The sequence below is a fragment of the Schistocerca gregaria genome, chromosome 2 (assembly GCF_023897955.1).
Source record: "Schistocerca gregaria isolate iqSchGreg1 chromosome 2, iqSchGreg1.2, whole genome shotgun sequence".
Classification (NCBI taxonomy): Eukaryota; Metazoa; Arthropoda; class Insecta; order Orthoptera; family Acrididae; genus Schistocerca; species Schistocerca gregaria.
This window is the reverse complement of record NC_064921.1, coordinates 715869370-715896714: the sequence shown is the minus strand read 5'-3', so window position 1 is coordinate 715896714 and position 27345 is coordinate 715869370. Positions and strand designations below refer to the sequence as shown.

At 47.5% G+C, this 27345-nt stretch overlaps 16 non-coding genes across 16 annotated transcripts; 10 read left to right on the top strand and 6 right to left on the bottom strand.

Moving 5' to 3' along the window:
* The first annotated feature begins 955 nt into the window (after positions 1-955).
* Trnap-ugg (transfer RNA proline (anticodon UGG)) lies at positions 956-1027 on the top strand. The gene has a single exon. It is a non-coding gene; the product is annotated as a tRNA-Pro (tRNA).
* Positions 1028-1662: 635 nt separating this feature from the next.
* Positions 1663-1735, bottom strand: Trnav-uac (transfer RNA valine (anticodon UAC)). The gene has a single exon. It is a non-coding gene; the product is annotated as a tRNA-Val (tRNA).
* Positions 1736-1956: 221 nt separating this feature from the next.
* Trnap-cgg (transfer RNA proline (anticodon CGG)) lies at positions 1957-2028 on the top strand. The gene has a single exon. It is a non-coding gene; the product is annotated as a tRNA-Pro (tRNA).
* Positions 2029-3818: 1790 nt separating this feature from the next.
* Positions 3819-3890, top strand: Trnap-ugg (transfer RNA proline (anticodon UGG)). The gene has a single exon. It is a non-coding gene; the product is annotated as a tRNA-Pro (tRNA).
* Positions 3891-4525: 635 nt separating this feature from the next.
* On the bottom strand, positions 4526-4598 carry Trnav-uac (transfer RNA valine (anticodon UAC)). Its single transcript has one exon. It is a non-coding gene; the product is annotated as a tRNA-Val (tRNA).
* Positions 4599-4819: 221 nt separating this feature from the next.
* On the top strand, positions 4820-4891 carry Trnap-cgg (transfer RNA proline (anticodon CGG)). Its single transcript has one exon. It is a non-coding gene; the product is annotated as a tRNA-Pro (tRNA).
* A 1790-nt stretch (positions 4892-6681) lies between these two features.
* On the top strand, positions 6682-6753 carry Trnap-ugg (transfer RNA proline (anticodon UGG)). Its single transcript has one exon. It is a non-coding gene; the product is annotated as a tRNA-Pro (tRNA).
* A 634-nt stretch (positions 6754-7387) lies between these two features.
* On the bottom strand, positions 7388-7460 carry Trnav-uac (transfer RNA valine (anticodon UAC)). The gene has a single exon. It is a non-coding gene; the product is annotated as a tRNA-Val (tRNA).
* A 221-nt stretch (positions 7461-7681) lies between these two features.
* Positions 7682-7753, top strand: Trnap-cgg (transfer RNA proline (anticodon CGG)). Its single transcript has one exon. It is a non-coding gene; the product is annotated as a tRNA-Pro (tRNA).
* A 1790-nt stretch (positions 7754-9543) lies between these two features.
* Positions 9544-9615, top strand: Trnap-ugg (transfer RNA proline (anticodon UGG)). Its single transcript has one exon. It is a non-coding gene; the product is annotated as a tRNA-Pro (tRNA).
* Positions 9616-10250: 635 nt separating this feature from the next.
* On the bottom strand, positions 10251-10323 carry Trnav-uac (transfer RNA valine (anticodon UAC)). The gene has a single exon. It is a non-coding gene; the product is annotated as a tRNA-Val (tRNA).
* A 221-nt stretch (positions 10324-10544) lies between these two features.
* Positions 10545-10616, top strand: Trnap-cgg (transfer RNA proline (anticodon CGG)). Its single transcript has one exon. It is a non-coding gene; the product is annotated as a tRNA-Pro (tRNA).
* Positions 10617-12405: 1789 nt separating this feature from the next.
* On the top strand, positions 12406-12477 carry Trnap-ugg (transfer RNA proline (anticodon UGG)). The gene has a single exon. It is a non-coding gene; the product is annotated as a tRNA-Pro (tRNA).
* Positions 12478-13112: 635 nt separating this feature from the next.
* On the bottom strand, positions 13113-13185 carry Trnav-uac (transfer RNA valine (anticodon UAC)). Its single transcript has one exon. It is a non-coding gene; the product is annotated as a tRNA-Val (tRNA).
* A 7354-nt stretch (positions 13186-20539) lies between these two features.
* Positions 20540-20611, top strand: Trnap-ugg (transfer RNA proline (anticodon UGG)). Its single transcript has one exon. It is a non-coding gene; the product is annotated as a tRNA-Pro (tRNA).
* Positions 20612-21246: 635 nt separating this feature from the next.
* Positions 21247-21319, bottom strand: Trnav-uac (transfer RNA valine (anticodon UAC)). Its single transcript has one exon. It is a non-coding gene; the product is annotated as a tRNA-Val (tRNA).
* Positions 21320-27345: the final 6026 nt, after the last annotated feature.

Here is a 27345-nt window from a genome sequence, read left to right as displayed (position 1 = left end):
GCTCTTCCCAGATTATCATTGCTGCACGGAATGATTGTTAAAGCACCGACGGCTTCAGAGTTCGTCTTCTCCAACGTTTGCTTTTGCAGTACGTTCCGCAATCTTTTCGTTATGAGTCGTCTGTTTCGGTTTCCCGATGTAGTTTTGCTCACACCTCCCGACTTCTCTTAACCCCGAGCCACCACTAGCAGAAAATTCCGCACTGCAGTCCGGCAATCTGCAGAGCTCGATAAGAGCATCGCGGTCGTTCCTGAGCTAATGAAACGGCCGTGTCTGTAGTTGTTCCCAGATGTCTCCCACAGAAACGGCCTCCCGGACGCCTGCATTACAGGAGTACGCCCCTACTCCCAGCCATACAATTGCATCTGAAAGCAGAATAACATGAGCTACAGAGCAACTCCGACTTTTGTGTCTGACCTACTTTTAATGATACTGTGGTCGGTTTAGTTACTACTATCGCTGCTGGACGAAGCAGACCAGTTGAAAGCCACACGGTATTCTTGTAACGAACAGGTAATGGAAATTTAGGTAAAACGATATCAAAAATGTTGCGTGGTGGAGCGACACATACAGTTGGCTCTTCGTAGATGATCATTGCTGCACGGAATAATTCTTAAGGCACCGACGCCTTCAGGAGTCGTGTTTGGAAGTTTTGCTTGCAGTATATTACGCTATCTTTTGGTTATGAGTTGGTGTTTCGGATTCCCGGTGTTCTTTTGTTTAGTGCATTTGCCTTCCCTTGATGCTAAGAAAGCACATGACGAAAGTGAAACACCACCGTCTGTTCATCTGCAGAGCGCGATGAAATTATTCACTCTACATTCATTGCCTTTAATATTCTTTCCATCAGTGGTGGGCGCTGCCTTCAGAAAGCGCTTTTCTTTGTGATTTACATGAAAGTTTGTGTTCCTCGGAGCTGGACTGCTTGGGATTACCTTCACTGCCACCGGCAAGTGGCTCGTTGGTCTAGGGGTATGATTCCTGCTTTGGGTGCAGGAGGTCCCGGGTTCAAATCCCGGACGAGCCCTACCGTTTTGACCGTGCTGAAGAGTAGGTGGAGCTCACCCACGTTTGTAGCTCTGCAATGAAGAACAGATGCGTGCCGCAGCACGCTGTGTGTGGCCCTACGGTCATGAAGGGACCGTTTGATATGGCAAGAATCTGATACCAGTAAATTACATAGGTCGATTTCTGTAGAAGAGCCGACAGTAATCTTGCATGCAACGGAAAACAAAGGTTGTCTTTGCAGAACGTGTGCACCGTGAGTGGAGACGAAGCTCAATCGTGGAGCAGTCTACCTTCATCTGATTAGCGACAACGTCAACCAAAGAGTGGGATACAAGACTGAGCGTAGTTAAGAGTTTCTCACTATTAGTTACGTTCACACTTCAACAGAGTTGTGACAAGGCGAGTGCAAAGAGATCAGGAAAGCCAGTATGAAGCGAACTTGAAGTAGTCTTGAAGAAATGGATACTAAATTTTGCAGGCCAGAATGGAGCTACGAGCGTTCTGAGTTACTGAATACCGGTGCACTATGGGAGCAAGAGCATTTGACAGTAAAATGAGGCGATATCGGTGTAGCACACGACATTTATTATCCCGCACACGCAGACGTGACGTTATCTCGGAAATGGAATCCGAAAACGGGTTTAAAAATAGTCGTGCTTCCGCCCGGGATCGAAGCGGGGACCTTCTGCGTGTAAAGCAGACGTGATAACCGCTACACCACGGAAACGACGGTTCTGCCGTTGTGCTACCTGGAAAACCGTAGCTCCAACAGATTTTTCCTGCGTAAGCAAGGGCATCGGCTACGAGCTCCGTCCGATTCTAGAAGATGCTCTAGTAAAAGACAACGATAAAAACAATCAAACCACAACAGCCAGGGAGAACGCTGGGTGAGCAGCAGCTCTGCACGGTGATACCAAGAACGGAGGCGATATTCATGTGCATCGAGAAGGCTCGTTGGTCTAGGGGTATGATTCCTGCTTCGGGTGCAGGAGGTCCTGGGTTCAAATCCCGGACGAGCCCTTGCGTTTTGTGCAAACGTGTGGCGACTACCGGCATGCCGGCGGCTGTTCCGCGCATTTCCTGCCCTCCAGGTAAGCACAAAAACCAAGTAGCCGGTTCTGAAAGAGTTTCACGTATCATTTGAGCCATCTGCAGCCTGGTGGTTGGACGTTTGAAATTGATTTAAATGTTCACAGTAGAGATTGTAGCAAGTGTCTTGTTGAGTGCGACGAAAAAGTGATTACGCCCGGAATCGAAACGGAGACCTTCTGCCTGTTAGGCAGACGTGATAACCGCTACACCACGGAAACTGCTAAGCTCTGAGATCCACATGTAACACAACTTGCAGGACGATCACAACTTTGGCGTAAAAATCACTTTGCGGAAACGCACAATGCAGGTATTTCGCATTCGTACGCAACAATCGACAGCACCCTTGCCTGTCTGAATGCCACCACGAATAAGAGCCCAAGAAGTCGTCGGACAAGCTCGCGGCCGAGTCCTCGGTAGCATCAGCTACTCTTGCTTTCCGTACGAGCTACCGTCAATTCGCGCAGTCGCTGTTGCATATGATGTCACCAAAAGCAATCACTTCGTTAGCGGCAAGGAGCCCGGGCCCAGCGGTAGCTCTACATGGAGGCACCAGCAGCCCCGACAGGCCGCCGCTGGCGCGCCGGCGCCCGGACCCGCGACCCCTAATGACGTTGCAGTCGATGTATTTCTTAATATCGCTTTTGGAAGAAGCAAGCCAGGTGTAAATCACACAGTATTTTACTGATGATCTGGAAACGCAAATTTAGAACAAGTAGAACATTATATAAAATTTGTTGTGTGGTCGAGCGGAACCCACCCTTCGCTCTTCCCAGATTATCGTTGCTGCACGGAATGATTGTTAAAGCACCGACGGCTTCAGAGTTCGTCTTCTCCAACGTTTGCTTTTGCAGTACGTTCCGCAATCTTTTCGTTATGAGTCGTCTGTTTCGGTTTCCCGATGTAGTTTTGCTCACACCTCCCGACTTCTCTTAACCCCGAGCCACCACTAGCAGAAAATTCCGCACTGCAGTCCGGTCAATCTGCAGAGCTCGATAAGAGCATCGCGGTCGTTCCTGAGCTAATGAAACGGCCGTGTCTGTAGTTGTTCCCAGATGTCTCCCACAGAAACGGCCTCCCGGACGCCTGCATTACAGGAGTACGCCCCTACTCCCAGCCATACAATTGCATTTGAAAGCAGAATAACATGAGCTACAGAGCAACTCCGACTTTTGTGTCTGACCTACTTTTAATGATACTGTGGTCGGTTTAGTTACTACTATCGCTGCTGGACGAAGCAGACCAGTTGAAAGCCACACGGTATTCTTGTAACGAACAGGTAATGGAAATTTAGGTAAAACGATATCAAAAATGTTGCGTGGTGGAGCGACACATACAGTTGGCTCTTCGTAGATGATCATTGCTGCACGGAATAATTCTTAAGGCACCGACGCCTTCAGGAGTCGTGTTTGGAAGTTTTGCTTGCAGTATATTCCGCTATCTTTTCGTTATGAGTTGGTGTTTCGGATTCCCGGTGTTCTTTTGTTTAGTGCATTTGCCTTCCCTTGATGCTAAGAAAGCACATGACGAAAGTGAAACACCACCGTCTGTTCATCTGCAGAGCGCGATGAAATTATTCACTCTACATTCATTGCCTTTAATATTCTTTCCATCAGTGGTGGGCGCTGCCTTCAGAAAGCGCTTTTCTTTCTGATTTACATGAAAGTTTGTGTTCCTCGGAGCTGGACTGCTTGGGATTACCTTCACTGCCACCGGCAAGTGGCTCGTTGGTCTAGGGGTATGATTCCTGCTTTGGGTGCAGGAGGTCCCGGGTTCAAATCCCGGACGAGCCCTACCGTTTTGACCGTGCTGAAGAGTAGGTGGAGCTCACCCACGTTTGTAGCTCTGCAATGAAGAACAGATGCGTGCCGCAGCACGCTGTGTGTGGCCCTACGGTCATGAAGGGACCGTTTGATATGGCAAGAATCTGATACCAGTAAATTACATAGGTCGATTTCTGTAGAAGAGCCGACAGTAATCTTGCATGCAACGGAAAACAAAGGTTGTCTTTGCAGAACGTGTGCACCGTGAGTGGAGACGAAGCTCAATCGTGGAGCAGTCTACCTTCATCTGATTAGCGACAACGTCAACCAAAGAGTGGGATACAAGACTGAGCGTAGTTAAGAGTTTCTCACTATTAGTTACGTTCACACTTCAACAGAGTTGTGACAAGGCGAGTGCAAAGAGATTAGGAAATCCAGTATGAAGCGAACTTGAAGTAGTCTTGAAGAAATGGATACTAAATTTTGCAGGCCAGAATGGAGCTACGAGCGTTCTGAGTTACTGAATACCGGTGCACTATGGGAGCAAGAGCATTTGACAGTAAAATGAGGCGATATCGGTGTAGCACACGACATTTATTATCCCGCACACGCAGACGTGACGTTATCTCGGAAATGGAATCCGAAAACGGGTTTACAAAAAGTCGTGCTTCCGCCCGGGATCGAAGCGGGGACCTTCTGCGTGTAAAGCAGACGTGATAACCGCTACACCACGGAAACGACGGTTCTGCCGTTGTACTACCTGGAAAACCGTAGCTCCAACAGATTTTTCCTGCGTAAGCAAGGGCATCGGCTACGAGCTCCGTCCGATTCTAGAAGTTGCTATAGTAAAAGACAACGATAAAAACAATCAAACCGCAACAGCCAGGGAGAACGCTGGGTGAGCAGCAGCTCTGCACGGTGATACCAAGAACGGAGGCGATAGTCATGTGCACCGAGAAGGCTCGTTGGTCTAGGGGTATGATTCCTGCTTCGGGTGCAGGAGGTCCCGGGTTCAAATCCCGGACGAGCCCTTGCGTTTTGTGCAAACGTGTGGCGACTACCGGCATGCCGGCGGCTGTTCCGCGCATTTCCTGCCCTCCAGGTAAGCACAAAAACCAAGTAGCCGGTTCTGAAAGAGTTTCACGTATCATTTGAGCCATCTGCAGCCTGGTGGTTGGACGTTTGAAATTGATTTAAATGTTCACAGTAGAGATTGTAGCAAGTGTCTTGTTGAGTGCGACGAAAAAGTGATTACGCCCGGAATCGAAACGGAGACCTTCTGCCTGTTAGGCAGACGTGATAACCGCTACACCACGGAAACTGCTAAGCTCTGAGATCCACATGTGACACAACTTGCAGGACGATCACAACTTTGGCGTAAAAATCACTTTGCGGAAACGCACAATGCAGGTATTTCGCATTCGTACGCAACAATCGACAGCACCCTTGCCTGTCTGAATGCCACCACGAATAAGAGCCCAAGAAGTCGTCGGACAAGCTCGCGGCCGAGTCCTCGGTAGCATCAGCTACTCTTGCTTTCCGTACGAGCTACCGTCAATTCGCGCAGTCGCTGTTGCATATGATGTCACCAAAAGCAATCACTTCGTTAGCGGCAAGGAGCCCGGGCCCAGCGGTAGCTCTACATGGAGGCACCAGCAGCCCCGACAGGCCGCCGCTGGCGCGCCGGCGCCCGGACCCGCGACCCCTAATGACGTTGCAGTCGATGTATTTCTTAATATCGCTTTTGGAAGAAGCAAGCCAGGTGTAAATCACACAGTATTTTACTGATGATCTGGAAACGCAAATTTAGAACAAGTAGAACATTATATAAAATTTGTTGTGTGGTCGAGCGGAACCCACCCTTCGCTCTTCCCAGATTATCGTTGCTGCACGGAATGATTGTTAAAGCACCGACGGCTTCAGAGTTCGTCTTCTCCAACGTTTGCTTTTGCAGTACGTTCCGCAATCTTTTCGTTATGAGTCGTCTGTTTCGGTTTCCCGATGTAGTTTTGCTCACACCTCCCGACTTCTCTTAACCCCGAGCCACCACTAGCAGAAAATTCCGCACTGCAGTCCGGTCAATCTGCAGAGCTCGATAAGAGCATCGCGGTCGTTCCTGAGCTAATGAAACGGCCGTGTCTGTAGTTGTTCCCAGATGTCTCCCACAGAAACGGCCTCCCGGACGCCTGCATTACAGGAGTACGCCCCTACTCCCAGCCATACAATTGCATCTGAAAGCAGAATAACATGAGCTACAGAGCAACTCCGACTTTTGTGTCTGACCTACTTTTAATGATACTGTGGTCGGTTTAGTTACTACTATCGCTGCTGGACGAAGCAGACCAGTTGAAAGCCACACGGTATTCTTGTAACGAACAGGTAATGGAAATTTAGGTAAAACGATATCAAAAATGTTGCGTGGTGGAGCGACACATACAGTTGGCTCTTCGTAGATGATCATTGCTGCACGGAATAATTCTTAAGGCACCGACGCCTTCAGGAGTCGTGTTTGGAAGTTTTGCTTGCAGTATATTCCGCTATCTTTTGGTTATGAGTTGGTGTTTCGGATTCCCGGTGTTCTTTTGTTTAGTGCATTTGCCTTCCCTTGATGCTAAGAAAGCACATGACGAAAGTGAAACACCACCGTCTGTTCATCTGCAGAGCGCGATGAAATTATTCACTCTACATTCATTGCCTTTAATATTCTTTCCATCAGTGGTGGGCGCTGCCTTCAGAAAGCGCTTTTCTTTCTGATTTACATGAAAGTTTGTGTTCCTCGGAGCTGGACTGCTTGGGATTACCTTCACTGCCACCGGCAAGTGGCTCGTTGGTCTAGGGGTATGATTCCTGCTTTGGGTGCAGGAGGTCCCGGGTTCAAATCCCGGACGAGCCCTACCGTTTTGACCGTGCTGAAGAGTAGGTGGAGCTCACCCACGTTTGTAGCTCTGCAATGAAGAACAGATGCGTGCCGCAGCACGCTGTGTGTGGCCCTACGGTCATGAAGGGACGTTTGATATGGCAAGAATCTGATACCAGTAAATTACATAGGTCGATTTCTGTAGAAGAGCCGACAGTAATCTTGCATGCAACGGAAAACAAAGGTTGTCTTTGCAGAACGTGTGCACCGTGAGTGGAGACGAAGCTCAATCGTGGAGCAGTCTACCTTCATCTGATTAGCGACAACGTCAACCAAAGAGTGGGATACAAGACTGAGCGTAGTTAAGAGTTTCTCACTATTAGTTACGTTCACACTTCAACAGAGTTGTGACAAGGCGAGTGCAAAGAGATCAGGAAAGCCAGTATGAAGCGAACTTGAAGTAGTCTTGAAGAAATGGATACTAAATTTTGCAGGCCAGAATGGAGCTACGAGCGTTCTGAGTTACTGAATACCGGTGCACTATGGGAGCAAGAGCATTTGACAGTAAAATGAGGCGATATCGGTGTAGCACACGACATTTATTATCCCGCACACGCAGACGTGACGTTATCTCGGAAATGGAATCCGAAAACGGGTTTACAAAAAGTCGTGCTTCCGCCCGGGATCGAAGCGGGGACCTTCTGCGTGTAAAGCAGACGTGATAACCGCTACACCACGGAAACGACGGTTCTGCCGTTGTACTACCTGGAAAACCGTAGCTCCAACAGATTTTTCCTGCGTAAGCAAGGGCATCGGCTACGAGCTCCGTCCGATTCTAGAAGTTGCTATAGTAAAAGACAACGATAAAAACAATCAAACCGCAACAGCCAGGGAGAACGCTGGGTGAGCAGCAGCTCTTCACGGTGATACCAAGAACGGAGGCGATAGTCATGTGCACCGAGAAGGCTCGTTGGTCTAGGGGTATGATTCCTGCTTCGGGTGCAGGAGGTCCCGGGTTCAAATCCCGGACGAGCCCTTGCGTTTTGTGCAAACGTGTGGCGACTACCGGCATGCCGGCGGCTGTTCCGCGCATTTCCTGCCCTCCAGGTAAGCACAAAAACCAAGTAGCCGGTTCTGAAAGAGTTTCACGTATCATTTGAGCCATCTGCAGCCTGGTGGTTGGACGTTTGAAATTGATTTAAATGTTCACAGTAGAGATTGTAGCAAGTGTCTTGTTGAGTGCGACGAAAAAGTGATTACGCCCGGAATCGAAACGGAGACCTTCTGCCTGTTAGGCAGACGTGATAACCGCTACACCACGGAAACTGCTAAGCTCTGAGATCCACATGTGACACAACTTGCAGGACGATCACAACTTTGGCGTAAAAATCACTTTGCGGAAACGCACAATGCAGGTATTTCGCATTCGTACGCAACAATCGACAGCACCCTTGCCTGTCTGAATGCCACCACGAATAAGAGCCCAAGAAGTCGTCGGACAAGCTCGCGGCCGAGTCCTCGGTAGCATCAGCTACTCTTGCTTTCCGTACGAGCTACCGTCAATTCGCGCAGTCGCTGTTGCATATGATGTCACCAAAAGCAATCACTTCGTTAGCGGCAAGGAGCCCGGGCCCAGCGGTAGCTCTACATGGAGGCACCAGCAGCCCCGACAGGCCGCCGCTGGCGCGCCGGCGCCCGGACCCGCGACCCCTAATGACGTTGCAGTCGATGTATTTCTTAATATCGCTTTTGGAAGAAGCAAGCCAGGTGTAAATCACACAGTATTTTACTGATGATCTGGAAACGCAAATTTAGAACAAGTAGAACATTATATAAAATTTGTTGTGTGGTCGAGCGGAACCCACCCTTCGCTCTTCCCAGATTATCGTTGCTGCACGGAATGATTGTTAAAGCACCGACGGCTTCAGAGTTCGTCTTCTCCAACGTTTGCTTTTGCAGTACGTTCCGCAATCTTTTCGTTATGAGTCGTCTGTTTCGGTTTCCCGATGTAGTTTTGCTCACACCTCCCGACTTCTCTTAACCCCGAGCCACCACTAGCAGAAAATTCCGCACTGCAGTCCGGTCAATCTGCAGAGCTCGATAAGAGCATCGCGGTCGTTCCTGAGCTAATGAAACGGCCGTGTCTGTAGTTGTTCCCAGATGTCTCCCACAGAAACGGCCTCCCGGACGCCTGCATTACAGGAGTACGCCCCTACTCCCAGCCATACAATTGCATCTGAAAGCAGAATAACATGAGCTACAGAGCAACTCCGACTTTTGTGTCTGACCTACTTTTAATGATACTGTGGTCGGTTTAGTTACTACTATCGCTGCTGGACGAAGCAGACCAGTTGAAAGCCACACGGTATTCTTGTAACGAACAGGTAATGGAAATTTAGGTAAAACGATATCAAAAATGTTGCGTGGTGGAGCGACACATACAGTTGGCTCTTCGTAGATGATCATTGCTGCACGGAATAATTCTTAAGGCACCGACGCCTTCAGGAGTCGTGTTTGGAAGTTTTGCTTGCAGTATATTCCGCTATCTTTTGGTTATGAGTTGGTGTTTCGGATTCCCGGTGTTCTTTTGTTTAGTGCATTTGCCTTCCCTTGATGCTAAGAAAGCACATGACGAAAGTGAAACACCACCGTCTGTTCATCTGCAGAGCGCGATGAAATTATTCACTCTACATTCATTGCCTTTAATATTCTTTCCATCAGTGGTGGGCGCTGCCTTCAGAAAGCGCTTTTCTTTCTGATTTACATGAAAGTTTGTGTTCCTCGGAGCTGGACTGCTTGGGATTACCTTCACTGCCACCGGCAAGTGGCTCGTTGGTCTAGGGGTATGATTCCTGCTTTGGGTGCAGGAGGTCCCGGGTTCAAATCCCGGACGAGCCCTACCGTTTTGACCGTGCTGAAGAGTAGGTGGAGCTCACCCACGTTTGTAGCTCTGCAATGAAGAACAGATGCGTGCCGCAGCACGCTGTGTGTGGCCCTACGGTCATGAAGGGACCGTTTGATATGGCAAGAATCTGATACCAGTAAATTACATAGGTCGATTTCTGTAGAAGAGCCGACAGTAATCTTGCATGCAACGGAAAACAAAGGTTGTCTTTGCAGAACGTGTGCACCGTGAGTGGAGACGAAGATCAATCGTGGAGCAGTCTACCTTCATCTGATTAGCGACAACGTCAACCAAAGAGTGGGATACAAGACTGAGCGTAGTTAAGAGTTTCTCACTATTAGTTACGTTCACACTTCAACAGAGTTGTGACAAGGCGAGTGCAAAGAGATTAGGAAAGCCAGTATGAAGCGAACTTGAAGTAGTCTTGAAGAAATGGATACTAAATTTTGCAGGCCAGAATGGAGCTACGAGCGTTCTGAGTTACTGAATACCGGTGCACTATGGGAGCAAGAGCATTTGACAGTAAAATGAGGCGATATCGGTGTAGCACACGACATTTATTATCCCGCACACGCAGACGTGACGTTATCTCGGAAATGGAATCCGAAAACGGGTTTACAAAAAGTCGTGCTTCCGCCCGGGATCGAAGCGGGGACCTTCTGCGTGTAAAGCAGACGTGATAACCGCTACACCACGGAAACGACGGTTCTGCCGTTGTACTACCTGGAAAACCGTAGCTCCAACAGATTTTTCCTGCGTAAGCAAGGGCATCGGCTACGAGCTCCGTCCGATTCTAGAAGTTGCTATAGTAAAAGACAACGATAAAAACAATCAAACCGCAACAGCCAGGGAGAACGCTGGGTGAGCAGCAGCTCTGCACGGTGATACCAAGAGCGGAGGCGATAGTCATGTGCACCGAGAAGGCTCGTTGGTCTAGGGGTATGATTCCTGCTTCGGGTGCAGGAGGTCCCGGGTTCAAATCCCGGACGAGCCCTTGCGTTTTGTGCAAACGTGTGGCGACTACCGGCATGCCGGCGGCTGTTCCGCGCATTTCCTGCCCTCCAGGTAAGCACAAAAACCAAGTAGCCGGTTCTGAAAGAGTTTCACGTATCATTTGAGCCATCTGCAGCCTGGTGGTTGGACGTTTGAAATTGATTTAAATGTTCACAGTAGAGATTGTAGCAAGTGTCTTGTTGAGTGCGACGAAAAAGTGATTACGCCCGGAATCGTACGGAGACCTTCTGCCTGTTAGGCAGACGTGATAACCGCTACACCACGGAAACTGCTAAGCTCTGAGATCCACATGTGACACAACTTGCAGGACGATCACAACTTTGGCGTAAAAATCACTTTGCGGAAACGCACAATGCAGGTATTTCGCATTCGTACGCAACAATCGACAGCACCCTTGCCTGTCTGAATGCCACCACGAATAAGAGCCCAAGAAGTCGTCGGATAAGCTCGCGGCCGAGTCCTCGGTAGCATCAGCTACTCTTGCTTTCCGTACGAGCTACCGTCAATTCGCGCAGTCGCTGTTGCATATGATGTCACCAAAAGCAATCACTTCGTTAGCGGCAAGGAGCCCGGGCCCAGCGGTAGCTCTACATGGAGGCACCAGCAGCCCCGACAGGCCGCCGCTGGCGCGCCGGCGCCCGGACCCGCGACCCCTAATGACGTTGCAGTCGATGTATTTCTTAATATCGCTTTTGGAAGAAGCAAGCCAGGTGTAAATCACACAGTATTTTACTGATGATCTGGAAACGCAAATTTAGAACAAGTAGAACATTATATAAAATTTGTTGTGTGGTCGAGCGGAACCCACCCTTCGCTCTTCCCAGATTATCGTTGCTGCACGGAATGATTGTTAAAGCACCGACGGCTTCAGAGTTCGTCTTCTCCAACGTTTGCTTTTGCAGTACGTTCCGCAATCTTTTCGTTATGAGTCGTCTGTTTCGGTTTCCCGATGTAGTTTTGCTCACACCTCCCGACTTCTCTTAACCCCGAGCCACCACTAGCAGAAAATTCCGCACTGCAGTCCGGTCAATCTGCAGAGCTCGATAAGAGCATCGCGGTCGTTCCTGAGCTAATGAAACGGCCGTGTCTGTAGTTGTTCCCAGATGTCTCCCTCAGAAGCGGCCTCCCGGACGCCTGCATTACAGGAGTACGCCCCTACTCCCAGCCATACAATTGCATCTGAAAGCAGAATAACATGAGCTACAGAGCAACTCCGACTTTTGTGTCTGACCTACTTTTAATGATACTGTGGTCGGTTTAGTTACTACTATCGCTGCTGGACGAAGCAGACCAGTTGAAAGCCACACGGTATTCTTGTAACGAACAGGTAATGGAAATTTAGGTAAAACGATATCAAAAATGTTGCGTGGTGGAGCGACACATACAGTTGGCTCTTCGTAGATGATCATTGCTGCACGGAATAATTCTTAAGGCACCGACGCCTTCAGGAGTCGTGTTTGGAAGTTTTGCTTGCAGTATATTCCGCTATCTTTTCGTTATGAGTTGGTGTTTCGGATTCCCGGTGTTCTTTTGTTTAGTGCATTTGCCTTCCCTTGATGCTAAGAAAGCACATGACGAAAGTGAAACACCACCGTCTGTTCATCTGCAGAGCGCGATGAAATTATTCACTCTACATTCATTGCCTTTAATATTCTTTCCATCAGTGGTGGGCGCTGCCTTCAGAAAGCGCTTTTCTTTCTGATTTACATGAAAGTTTGTGTTCCTCGGAGCTGGACTGCTTGGGATTACCTTCACTGCCACCGGCAAGTGGCTCGTTGGTCTAGGGGTATGATTCCTGCTTTGGGTGCAGGAGGTCCCGGGTTCAAATCCCGGACGAGCCCTACCGTTTTGACCGTGCTGAAGAGTAGGTGGAGCTCACCCACGTTTGTAGCTCTGCAATGAAGAACAGATGCGTGCCGCAGCACGCTGTGTGTGGCCCTACGGTCATGAAGGGACCGTTTGATATGGCAAGAATCTGATACCAGTAAATTACATAGGTCGATTTCTGTAGAAGAGCCGACAGTAATCTTGCATGCAACGGAAAACAAAGGTTGTCTTTGCAGAACGTGTGCACCGTGAGTGGAGACGAAGCTCAATCGTGGAGCAGTCTACCTTCATCTGATTAGCGACAACGTCAACCAAAGAGTGGGATACAAGACTGAGCGTAGTTAAGAGTTTCTCACTATTAGTTACGTTCACACTTCAACAGAGTTGTGACAAGGCGAGTGCAAAGAGATCAGGAAAGCCAGTATGAAGCGAACTTGAAGTAGTCTTGAAGAAATGGATACTAAATTTTGCAGGCCAGAATGGAGCTACGAGCGTTCTGAGTTACTGAATACCGGTGCACTATGGGAGCAAGAGCATTTGACAGTAAAATGAGGCGATATCGGTGTAGCACACGACATTTATTATCCCGCACACGCAGACGTGACGTTATCTCGGAAATGGAATCCGAAAACGGGTTTACAAAAAGTCGTGCTTCCGCCCGGGATCGAAGCGGGGACCTTCTGCGTGTAAAGCAGACGTGATAACCGCTACACCACGGAAACGACGGTTCTGCCGTTGTACTACCTGGAAAACCGTAGCTCCAACAGATTTTTCCTGCGTAAGCAAGGGCATCGGCTACGAGCTCCGTCCGATTCTAGAAGTTGCTATAGTAAAAGACAACGATAAAAACAATCAAACCGCAACAGCCAGGGAGAACGCTGGGTGAGCAGCAGCTCTGCACGGTGATACCAAGAACGGAGGCGATAGTCATGTGCACCGAGAAGGCTCGTTGGTCTAGGGGTAGTCTGCCTGCGGCAGCGGTGGTGAGCGGACCTCCAGGGCCAGCGCGCTGCGGCAGGAAGTATTTACGTCAGGCGGTCAGTCGCGTGCTTACAGCGTCTGCTTATTAGTATTCGTTCCGTTCTGTAGGATCTGATATGGAATTATGAATCCGACTAACAGGAAAGATACCTTGAAGTTTACCTTTGATAGGAACTTTTCGAAACCAAATTCGTTTGAAGTTGAAGCATGGTTAGAGGAAACAGCTAAGATTACTTTTGATGACATTGTAGGGATAAATTTCTCTATCGTGACTAGTGTTGTTTATGTGAAATTAACGTCCTCTGAACTGTGTGATAGAATTGTGGAGTCCAGTGGAGGTGTACTGAAGTTTAAACATAGCGATGGTACCGTCAGTGACGTCAGCATTACGCATGCTGGACTGGGCATCCGAACGGCACGTATTTTCGAACTCCCGTTTGAAATATCAGCCGCGCAAATAAATTCTGCATTAACACCTTACGGGAGGGTCATTAACAATTTTGCGGAGCGTTGGTCCAAAGCCCACAAATTTCCGGTGCTTAACGGCGTCAGGCAGGTTAAGATCGATCTACAGAAGCACATACCTTCATATATTTACGTAGGTGGACATCGCGGAATTGTCATATATGATGGGCAGCCAAAAACGTGTGCCGGCTGTGGTGCGCCCGGCCACGTGCGCTCTGAATGTATACAAAGACGCGTGACGCAGATACCTGTCGGTGAAGCCGCTAGCCCCCCTGTAACGACGGCACTGCCACTGACATACGCTGTCGCGGCTTCTGGTCTTCCACCCGCGACCCCGCCTGTAGATGCCCCTCGTTTGAATGATGTTTTGGCCGATAACGTCAAAGAACTGAGTGCTGACGCGGCACCGCCGCTACCACACTCAGAGATGGAGGTAACGACGGATGACTCCCCAGTGGTTGATGCCACTGGTACTGAGGATGAAGCAGACGCTGTGTTCCCGGTGGATCAACCCCAGAGTCAACAGTCCACTTCGGATGTTGATGATACTGCGAACCCTAACAGGAAGCCTTCCAAAAAGAAGCGGAGACTTGCACATCAAGGAGCCAATCAGCTCGCCCCACAGCTCCGCGACAAAGCGAAACGAATAAGCAGCCAAATAAGTCAGAACACTTCTGAACCCTCTGAAGTTGGTCTCCCTGCGTCTGGTCGAATGGACATTGATCCTGTAGTGTCTCCCCCTGTGAATCCACGACGGGTGGAAGATAGTGATACCTCGAGTAGAGTCGTTTTGCCGGATACCCACGCTCAAGGAAACGCAGGATCGCTTTTGTCAGAGGCCACTCTCACTGGGAATTGGGCACAGGAAATGGAAGTATTGGATGCGAGCAATGATGCGGCTGTCATGCGGACCATTGAGACGGAATCTTCGGCACCCCCCACAGAGCAGCATACACCAACCGTACCGGGAACTACAGGAACTCCGACTGACGCGCTTGGCCTCAATTTCGTTAGCCATCCTTCTAAGACTGTTTAATTAATAGTATGTGCCTTCTCCCATGAACGAGCCCCAAGCCTATAAAATTGCCACGTTAAACATCAATAAGATACAGTCGTACTGGCGGCTCCGTAATTTACAAGATTTTGTATACGCAGCGGATATCGATATTCTGTTACTTCAAGAAGTCGCTGCGATTGAACTTGACCGAATAACTGGTTATACTACTCTCTCCAATTCCGGGAGCGGTGCGAATTTAGGGACAGCGATTCTGTTAAAAGAAGGGATTGTAGCGACCGACGCAGAAAAACTGCCTGATCATAGAGGGATCGCTGTCACTTTCCATCGGACACGCATAATCAATGTTTACGCCCCGTCCGGCAGTAGCAATAGGCGTGCTAGGGCTGAGTTCTTCACAAGCGCCATAGTCCCACTTTTTAGGGGAACCTACGATCGTATAATTTTTGCGGGTGACTTCAATTGTGTCTTAAGTCCAAAAGACCAGACGCCTAATTTTAACAAATCTGGAGAACTAGAACGTATCGTCCAAGAAATGAACCTCATTGACACATGGGAGCATACGCACGGAGCGGCACCTGGGTTCACTCATGTCATGAACCACTCTGCAAGCCGGCTAGACAGAATCTATGTATCGGCGTGTATGAAGACTCAAGTCCTCCAATCCGAAGTTTGGCCCACAATTTTTCCGATCATGCCGCATATATTTGTACTGTTAACATGGTCAAGCAAGGCACATTTCGCGGCAGAGGTTTCTGGAAACTTAACAATGCTCTCCTTAACGATGTTGACTGTCACCGTGTCTTTAACGCAACATGGGAGGCATGTGAACGACGGGTTGCACAGTATGCCTCCGTTACTGAATGGTGGATAACACATGCCAAACCAACTTTATCAAAAATGTTTAAACGCTACGCTCGGGACAAATCCTGGTGGCAACGGCAAACGTCTGAGTTTTATTTTACTTGTCTCAGGGAGCTTTACCAGTCCGATGTGACTGTACCTGAAAATTTTATGCAGATTAAAAAAATTAAGGCAAAATTATTAAAACTTCAGCGGCAGCAGGCAGAAGGCTTTCAAATAAGGTCCAGGCCCCAGAATGTGATAGACGACGAAATGACATCCATGTTTCACGTCATTCGTGAAAATAAGAGGGGGCGGCGGAGATTAATAACTCGTCTTCAGTTGAGTGAAGGCGTTGCGCTCACGCGGCAACAAGACATACGGAACGCACTTCACAATCACCTGGCAGATCTCCTGGCAAAGACACATACCGACGATGGAACTCACGATGAATTACTCAATAACTTGCAAAGGACTTTGGGTGCTGCTGAAGTCGAAACTCTCATGCGAGAAATTGATGAAGACGAATTGGATTCTGCGCTATCACGAAGTCCGAAAAATAAATCGCCCGGACCCGACGGTCTCACTGCCGAATTTTATCTTACTTTCTGCGACAAATTAAAGCCCAAGTTGTTGAGTATGTTTAATGAAATTTTACGGCCTGATTTTAATGTTCCTCAGGCTCTCGTGGAAGGCATCGTGGTTTTAATCCCTAAACGCCCAATGTGCAGTTCTGTTGACGATTTTCGGCCGCTTACTTTACTGAACAGTGACTACAAAATTTTAGCACGTATTATTTCTAATAGATTGAAAATGTTGATGAATACTGTCATTGGTCAGTACCAGACCAGTGTAGGTGTCGGTAGGACGATCTTCCAAAATTTGTCTCAATACAGGGACGTTATAGCCATTGCAGATGCGTGCAAGATACGGTGTGCGCTAGTTTCCCTTGACTTTTCAAAGGCATTCGACAGAGTAAACCATCAGTTTCTCATCCGGACGATGCATGCCATGGGATTTCCACTACGTTTTATCAATCTTATACATGAGCTCCTTCGTAAAGGAGTAACTCGACTCATGGTGAATGGCCAGCTGAGCGCATCAATTAATATTACTAATTCAGTGCGACAGGGATGCCCTATGTCGATGGCCTTGTTTGCCATTGCCATTGAGCCTTTGCTTGTCACCTTGACACAGCGTCTACAAGGATTAACCATCCACGGCATTAAGATTGTTTGTACTGCATATGCGGATGACGTCGGATTTTTGGTCATGGACGAAGGTGAAGTCGAGGAAGCCCTTCAGATCGTCAAAAACTACGAACTTGTTGCGGGTGCGAAGTTGAATGCCAGGAAATCTGGCATTATGAACATAGGACGCGGCATCTCGCTGCACCATCACGGTCAGTTGCAACTAATTTCTAAAATGAAATGCCTTGGTATTGAGTACAGGAGCAACATACAGCACACAATTGCGGTGAACTATAGGAATCTCCTGGCAAATATGCGTGCTTGCATGCAGACCCACTACCTAAGAAGCCTTGATGAACTGCAGAAAGTCACCTTCGCTAATGTCTACCTCACCTCAAAGATTAACTACGTTGCACAAGTACTGCCCATGCCACAGGAGACAGCGAAGCGTATGATGTCCGCTCTAGGCCATTTTGTCACACGTGGACACATTTTTAAAGTCAAGTACGATACGCTCACTCTCTCCACGACCGATGGAGGCTTAAATTTAACAGATGTTCGTTCCAAGTCACGAGCTTTGTACGTATGCACCACCTACAAACGGTGGAGGTCGTTACCGAACAGTCTAACGGCTCACTTGTTAACCGAAATAGCGCCGGCCTGCCTGCAGCCTCCTGTCTCTGTTCAACATATTCCGCCTGCGCTGACTCACTTTAAGAGCTTTTTCATTGAGTTCAGTTACGTACGGTCAACTCTCCCAGAAAATGAGCTTTCCGTGGTGAAGTTAGTTTATAATAAACTACTGGCAACCAAGAACAGGAACAACATCGAACACAAATACCCCAATCATCGCTGGCCAGTGATATGGAAAAACATACATAGCCGTGATTTACCAACGTCAGTGAAAGCCTCTTGGTACAGGGTCGTGAACCGTAAAATAAGTACCAATTCACGACTTCATGCTCTACATTTGGCTGACTCACCTTTGTGCCTAACGTGCAACTTGCCTGATACTGATGAACATCGTTTTCTGTGCACCACTGTCCAAGCAGTTTGGCCATGCATTCGCCGAAAACTGGCTACGATTATGAGGACTTCCCAGCTTTGTATTAAACCTGAAGATTTCCTGTATCCGGATTCAGTGCCGTACCCGAACACCAAACGGAACTCTGTCAATTGGTTGAAGGGTCATTATGTTCATTATTTACAGACGCAAGAACCCAAGAGTGAGGCGGCGTTCTGTCTTTACCTGGCATTACAGTTTCACATACTTTCACAGACGAGACATTACAGGAAACGATATGCGAATTTTTTAGAAGTCGTTCTTCGATGAAAGAAGTATTTTTTTCTTTCCTTCATTCTACATTGCTTTGTTTTTTCTCTTTTCTTCTTCAAATGTCACAGTGACGTATACTGAACAGTGTTACGACAAGGACTATTTTATTTTCTTCTGTTTTTCTAGCGGACCAGAGTTCCTTTTTCATTTTCTATTAAAAAAAAAAAATATATATATATATATATATTCTACTTTGTCACCATTGCGGGACTATGCAATAGGTTTAGAAGTATCTTTGGTTTGGAAATCGGAATAGTTCAGAAGAATAAGTACTTCAGAAATCATGGCAGATGAAGCCGACGCCGACGAAGGCGATTTATGGCGAGCGCAAGGCGGGGCTGAAGGGGAGGAAGGAGGCCCTAAAAAAAAAAAAAAAAAAAAAAAAAAAAAAAAAAAAGGGGTATGATTCCTGCTTCGGTTGCAGGAGGTCCCGGGTTCAAATCCCGGACGAGCCCTCGCGTTTTGTGCAAACGTGTGGCGACTACCGGCATGCCGGCGGCTGTTCCGCGCATTTCCTGCCCTCCAGGTAAGCACAAAAACCAAGTAGCCGGTTCTGAAAGAGTTTCACGTATCATTTGAGCCATCTGCAGCCTGGTGGTTGGACGTTTGAAATTGATTTAAATGTTCACAGTAGAGATTGTAGCAAGTGTCTTGTTGAGTGCGACGAAAAAGTGATTACGCCCGGAATCGAAACGGAGACCTTCTGCCTGTTAGGCAGACGTGATAACCGCTACACCACGGAAACTGCTAAGCTCTGAGATCCACATGTGACACAACTTGCAGGACGATCACAACTTTGGCGTAAAAATCACTTTGCGGAAACGCACAATGCAGGTATTTCGCATTCGTACGCAACAATCGACAGCACCCTTGCCTGTCTGAATGCCACCACGAATAAGAGCCCAAGAAGTCGTCGGACAAGCTCGCGGCCGAGTCCTCGGTAGCATCAGCTACTCATGCTTTCCGTACGAGCTACCGTCAATTCGCGCAGTCGCTATTGCATATGATGTCACCAAAAGCAATCACTTCGTTAGCGGCAAGGAGCCCGGGCCCAGCGGTAGCTCTACATGGAGGCACCAGCAGCCCCGACAGGCCGCCGCTGGCGCGCCGGCGCCCGGACCCGCGACCCCTAATGACGTTGCAGTCGATGTATTTCTTAATATCGCTTTTGGAAGAAGCAAGCCAGGTGTAAATCACACAGTATTTTACTGATGATCTGGAAACGCAAATTTAGAACAAGTAGAACATTATATAAAATTTGTTGTGTGGTCGGGCGGAACCCACCCTTCGCTCTTCCCAGATTATGGTTGCTGCACGGAATGATTGTTAAAGCACCGACGGCTTCAGAGTTCGTCTTCTCCAACGTTTGCTTTTGCAGTACATTCCGCAATCTTTTCGTTATGAGTCGTCTGTTTCGGTTTCCCGATGTAGTTTTGCTCACACCTCCCGACTTCTCTTAACCCCGAGCCACCACTAGCAGAAAATTCCGCACTGCAGTCCGGTCAATCTGCAGAGCTCGATAAGAGCATCGCGGTCGTTCCTGAGCTAATGAAACGGCCGTGTCTGTAGTTGTTCCCAGATGTCTCCCACAGAAACGGCCTCCCGGACGCCTGCATTACAGGAGTACGCCCCTACTCCCAGCCATACAATTGCATTTGAAAGCAGAATAACATGAGCTACAGAGCAACTCCGACTTTTGTGTCTGACCTACTTTTAATGATACTGTGGTCGGTTTAGTTACTACTATCGCTGCTGGACGAAGCAGACCAGTTGAAAGCCACACAGTATTCTTGTAACGAACAGGTAATGGAAATTTAGGTAAAACGATATCAAAAAAAGTTGCGTGGTGGAGCGACACATACAGTTGGCTCTTCGTAGATGATCATTGCTGCACGGAATAATTCTTAAGGCACCGACGCCTTCAGGAGTCGTGTTTGGAAGTTTTGCTTGCAGTATATTCCGCTATCTTTTCGTTATGAGTTGGTGTTTCGGATTCCCGGTGTTCTTTTGTTTAGTGCATTTGCCTTCCCTTGACGCTAAGAAAGCACATGACGAAAGTGAAACACCACCGTCTGTTCATCTGCAGAGCGCGATGAAATTATTCACTCTACATTCATTGCCTTTAATATTCTTTCCATCAGTGGTGGGCGCTGCCTTCAGAAAGCGCTTTTCTTTCTGATTTACATGAAAGTTTGTGTTCCTCGGAGCTGGACTGCTTGGGATTACCTTCACTGCCACCGGCAAGTGGCTCTTTGGTCTAGGGGTATGATTCCTGCTTTGGGTGCAGGAGGTCCCGGGTTCAAATCCCGGACGAGCCCTACCGTTTTGACCGTGCCGAAGAGTAGGTGGAGCTCACCCACGTTTGTAGCTCTGCAATGAAGAACAGATGCGTGCCGCAGCACGCTGTGTGTGGCCCTACGGTCATGAAGGGACCGTTTGATATGGCAAGAATCTGATACCAGTAAATTACATAGGTCGATTTCTGTAGAAGAGCCGACAGTAATCTTGCATTCAACGGAAAACAAAGGTTGTCTTTGCAGAACGTGTGCACCGTGAGTGGAGACGAAGCTCATTCGTGGAGCAGTCTACCTTCATCTGATTAGCGACAACGTCAACCAAAGAGTGGGATACAAGACTGAGCGTAGTTAAGAGTTTCTCACTATTAGTTACGTTCACACTTCAACAGAGTTGTGACAAGGCGAGTGCAAAGAGATCAGGAAAGCCAGTATGAAGCGAACTTGAAGTAGTCTTGAAGAAATGGATAGTAAATTTTGCAGGCCAGAATGGAGCTACGAGCGTTCTGAGTTACTGAATACCGGTGCACTATGGGAGCAAGGGCATTTGACAGTAAAATGAGGCGATATCGGTGTAGCACACGACATTTATTATCCCGCACATGCAGACGTGACGTTATCTCGGAAATGGAATCCGAAAACGGGTTTAAAAAAAGTCGTGCTTCCGCCCGGGATCGAACCGGGGACCTTCTGCGTGTAAAGCAGACGTGATAACCGCTACACCACGGAAACGACGGTTTTGCCGTTGTACTACCTGGAAAACCGTAGCTCCAACAGATTTTTCCTGCGTAAGCAAGGGCATCGGCTACGAGCTCCGTCCGATTCTAGAAGTTGCTATAGTAAAAGACAACGATAAAAACAATCAAACCGCAACAGCCAGGGAGAACGCTGGGTGAGCAGCAGCTCTGCACGGTGATACCAAGAACGGAGGCGATAGTCATGTGCATCGAGAAGGCTCGATGGTCTAGGGGCGAAGGGTGGGTTCCGCTCGACCACACAACAAATTTTGTAGAATTGGAGACTGGGTTGCTACCAGTGGGAGCCATGGAAAAAGATGCGCCTCCTTCTGCCGTTGTGGAATGCGATACGCGGACTTTTGTCCGAAAAAAGGAACAGGTGACGTCAGACGTATCATCCGGTACTTCTCCTGACAGGTCGCAAACTTCATCTCCTGCTAGATCGCCGAAGAGATCTTCGAAGAAAGGCAAGAAGAGGAGATTGGCACACAAAGCAGCAGAGAGTTTAGCTCCTGCATTGCGGGAAAAGTTAAAACATTTAAGGGATAATGAACGACTACGAGAATCATGCCCAGTAGCACGAGTTAACGAGTGTACTGAAGCGGAGATGAGTCGTGCCGATGCAGATGATCTTCAACAACAACCTCGCGCACCGCTTGGCGTCGCAGGTTTGCAGACCGGCGCTACTATGGATTTAGACCGAACTGTCTCAGGAAAAGGACTTGATTGGGCCGATGCCCAAGAAGATCGCACCGACCACGGAATGGAGATGGACCTGACACATGCTAGTGGCATTTAATTTTTTTTTTTAATGTCTATTTTTCTTTCTGACAGACAGAATGGAATGGTACAGACGTGACTCTGCATGGGGTATACTTCATTAGCCAATTTCTTTTACCTGCACCTATGCCAACGGCACTGACATATAATGTGACCACGATCAATATAAATCGGATTCGCAGTGAAACGAAAGTCGCTTCTTTAAAAGATTTCCTTTACCAGTCGGATACTGATATAGCCCTCCTACAGGAATTTAATGTCCACAACTTTTATGTCCCAGGTTTTCAAGAGATTTTAAATATTGCACCGGAAGCCACATGTGGGACTGCGATCCTTGTCAAAGATGGTATTGATGTGAAGGATATCTGTCTGTTAGAAAATGGGAGGGGCATCAGTTGTAAAATTTTTACTACTACTGTTTTAAATGTATATGTCCCCTCTGGTAACAACGCTAGAGATGATAGGGCTAATTTTTTTAAGAACGATATGGTCTATTTACTTAAGGGGAATCCGGCGGAAGCTTTAATCGGTGGTGACTTTAATTGTGTACTTCACAAAAAGGATCAGCGACCAAATTTTAACTTCTCCAGGGAACTGGCGGCTTTGGTGACAAACATGAAGTGGACAGACGTGTGGGAAAGCAAATACCCCACGTTAGTCAAATTTACGTACATCAGTAGTCGCTCGCAAAGCAGAATAGACAGAATATACGTCACAGCAAACCTGGAAAATAAAATCAGTAGTATCGAAGTAATTCCCACTACCTTTTCGGACCATCTCGCAGTGAAATGCAGCATTCGGTTTCAGAAGCAAGGAACGTATTGGGGTCGCCCCTTATGGAAGCTGAATACCCAGATGTTGTTCGAGGGTGCCCTATCAAGAACAGTAGCGGAGGTATGGCAGGCTGCTCTACGTATGCGCCATAAATACAGCTCTCGCCTTGCGTGGTGGACCTCATGTGCTAAAAAGAAATTGAGATCATCCCTAATAGCTTACGGGAGGGAGCGAGCGATGTGGTCTCGCAATACCGTTGAATTTTACTATACATGCTTAAGGGAACTATCAGCTGAGCAGATGACTGATGAGGTTTTCATTGAAATAAAGAAGATCAAGGCTCACCTCATAAGTCTCAAGCGACAACAGCTGGAGGGTTTAAAAATTAAATCTCGTGTCCCGACAACGGTGGAGGACGAAAACGCATCGCTGTACCACTTACTCGAACATGAAAGAAATAGAAGACGAGCGTTTATTGCTTGTCTTAGAGTGGGCGATAACCGGGTGCTGACGGAACACTCTGACATTTTAAATGCAGTTTATGGATTTTATCGTACGTTATATACTGATACCCGGTATAATCTAGACTGTGCGAACGATTTGCTACGAACTACAGGTATCGACAACGTTATCAATGACGAGGACAATGTGTCCCTTACCACTGCGATCACATGTGAGGAGGTGTTTGATATACTTAAATATTCGCCTACCCGTAAGTCCCCAGGGCCTGATGGCTTGCCTGTAGAGTTTTATTGTAAATTTTGGCCTCTCATCGGTAATCAATTCACAGAAGTGATAAATGAAGTGTTGCAAGGTGTTACTGTTCCACGCGAGTTCAAAGAAAGCGTAACTGTGCTAATACCAAAGGGAAGGAACGCGACAGTTAAAGATCTCAATCAATTGAGACCAATATGTTTGATGAACTCGGATTATAAAATAATTGCACGTGTACTGAAGGAAAGACTGAGACCTCTAATGGAGAAGATCATAGGTGACCACCAAACCTGTCTCTCGGGGCGGAATATTTTTAAAACTGTTTGTGAATATAGGGATGTCTCTGCAATTTTTGCAACGTCATCCTCACCAGGAGGCCTTGCCTTTATCGACTTCTCAAAGGCTTTTGACAGGGTCAACCACTTATTTTTGTTCAGAACGTTGACCTATGTGGGTTTTAGTCAACATTTTGTGCAAGTTTTAATTAACATTGTTGAAGGCATCCAAACACAAGTGTCTGTAAATGGGCATTTCACTCCACCCATTGAAATTCGCAACGGCGTCCCGCAGGGAAGTCCTTTGTCAATGCTCCTGTATGTTGTTGCACTGGAGCCTTTACTAAGGAGACTCGATGTCGATCTTGAGGGCATCACGATATCTGGCGTTAACAACGTCACCAATGCATATGCTGATGACGTTGGAGTGGTTATTCGTAGTAACGAAGATTTAGAGAAATTAACTACGAATATTCAGATCTTTTGTGAAGCTACAGGCGCTAGGGTTAACGAGGTGAAGAGTTCGTTTTTAAATCTTAAAGGTCTTCAAGATGTCCGTTTGGAATGGGCACGCTCCGTCGATCGTCACACCGCTCTGGGTGTCACCTTTTACCGATGTCCGCTTCAGACCATGACCTACAATTGGAAGAAAGTACTGGATACAATCAGAGGAGCCACAATACTCAATCAGACCAGACATCTGAACATTAAACAACGAATCAGAATAATTAATTGGTCCATTTTATCAAAAGCTATATATATAGGTCAAATATTGCCAGTTTCGAAACCCATTGCCAAACGTATAATGAGTATCATTTGCCGATTTATATGGACAGGGAATATTTTTAGAGTAGCAGTCGGTACAGTTACGTTACCTTCCGCTGAAGGTGGCCTAGGTTTAACAGATATATGGCGGAAGACTACGGCGTTATATATAAAGAGGACCCTACAAATTATAGAAAAACATCCACATAGTATTACAGCCAGGCTGTATCGACTCCTACAGCCAGAAAATTTACGTCCACCCATAAATATAGGCGGAATTAATTATAAATTGAAATATATTCGCCAGTTCTTTTTAGAGATTAGCTACATGGACAGTATTGTCACGAATCCACAATCAAGGAATTGCAGGAAATTAATGGAACTCTTAACAACGAAAGAACATGTCAACAAAATGGAGTGCAGATATCCCGACAAAGACTGGAAAAGAATTTGGAAAAATATTAGTAATCGTGAACTGTCTTCCGACATTCAGGCAACCTGGTACCGAGTTGTTAATAACGTAGTTTCCACTAACGAAAAGTTGCACTCCATTGGTCTTAGTGACACGATTGTGTGCACCCGATGTGACGCAGTTGACACATTGATCCACCGCTTTCTCTGTGGCGGATACGCCGAAATATGGAGGGGACTCCAACGGCGGGTAGCCTTTATAACCAGAACTGTTAGTACTGAGATCAATGTTGAAAAATTACTCTTCCCCGATGGTGTTTTCTTCCCTGTCCAGAAAACCAATGCTGTGTTGTGGTTGTTTGGCAATTATGTACATTACGTTATATCTGAACACGGCAATGACCGTGTTTTAGAATACGAATTATACGAACGAGCAAAATATTATCAGATATGTACGCGCAGGGACCACAAAAAAACTTTTGGTAACATGTTACACATTCTGTTTCAGAGACAAGGGATTGGATAAACATCTTAATAGCCCTCGTCTACGAAAAATGTAGTCACAGGCCAAAGTAGGGGATCGCTGTTGAGGGTGAAGTACGGTGGGGACTTCGTGTGCCCCAGGGCCGCTACGGTAGCCGTGAAGGCCTCGGACAGAACCCCGAAACGGCACTGCGGCTTCACACTTACTGCTGGATGAACCCCATATCTCCAGCAACTACTTTCATCTATGATGATTTTCCAGGATCTCGGTAATATCGGAAGGTGGTTTCGTTGCACACAATGCAGTGGAAGCTTCTTGCATGTGTTCCTCAGTTACAATCTTTCTATTTTTGTTTAATTTTTTTCAGTATGAAGCAAGAGTGACAATTTATTAATTCCCAAGAAGCCTTAATTTTTCAATTTTCAGTTCTACGGAGGAGAAGCCTCACATGGCGAAGAAGCCAAACATCATTTCATTTCCCTAACTGTCGCAGTAAATTTGAAAAAAAAAATCAGTCTATATAGCATTGAAGCTCGCCGAAGAAGGCATAAAAGGAGAGCGAATGGATGGGCTGTGTGGGGAGAAGGGAGGCCCAAAAAAAAAAAAAAAAAAAAAAAAGGGTATGATTCCTGCTTCGGGTGCAGGAGGTCCCGGGTTCAAATCCCGGACGAGCCCTTGCGTTTTGTGCAAACGTGTGGCGACTACCGGCATGCCGGCGGCTGTTCCGCGCATTTCCTGCCCTCCAGGTAAGCACAAAAACCAAGTAGCCGGTTCTGAAAGAGTTTCACGTATCATTTGAGCCATCTGCAGCCTGGTGGTTGGACGTTTGAAATTGATTTAAATGTTCACAGTAGAGATTGTAGCAAGTGTCTTGTTGAGTGCGACGAAAAAGTGATTACGCCCGGAATCGAAACGGAGACCTTCTGCCTGTTAGGCAGACGTGATAACCGCTACACCACGGAAACTGCTAAGCTCTGAGATCCACATGTGACACAACTTGTAGGACGATCACAACTTTGGCGTAAAAATCACTTTGCGGAAACGCACAATGCAGGTATTTCGCATTCGTACGCAACAATCGACAGCACCCTTGCCTGTCTGAATGCCACCACGAATAAGAGCCCAAGAAGTCGTCGGACAAGCTCGCGGCCGAGTCCTCGGTAGCATCAGCTACTCTTGCTTTCCGTACGAGCTACCGTCAATTCGCGCAGTCGCTATTGCATATGATGTCACCAAAAGCAATCACTTCGTTAGCGGCAAGGAGCCCGGGCCCAGCGGTAGCTCTACATGGAGGCACCAGCAGCCCCGACAGGCCGCCGCTGGCGCGCCGGCGCCCGGACCCGCGACCCCTAATGACGTTGCAGTCGATGTATTTCTTAATATCGCTTTTGGAAGAAGCAAGCCAGGTGTAAATCACACAGTATTTTACTGATGATCTGGAAACGCAAATTTAGAACAAGTAGAACATTATATAAAATTTGTTGTGTGGTCGAGCGGAACCCACCCTTCGCTCTTCCCAGATTATCGTTGCTGCACGGAATGATTGTTAAAGCACCGACGGCTTCAGAGTTCGTCTTCTCCAACGTTTGCTTTTGCAGTACATTCCGCAATCTTTTCGTTATGAGTCGTCTGTTTCGGTTTCCCGATGAAGTTTTGCTCACACCTCCCGACTTCTCTTAACCCCGAGCCACCACTAGCAGAAAATTCCGCACTGCAGTCCGGTCAATCTGCAGAGCTCGATAAGAGCATCGCGGTCGTTCCTGAGCTAATGAAACGGCCGTGTCTGTAGTTGTTCCCAGATGTCTCCCACAGAAACGG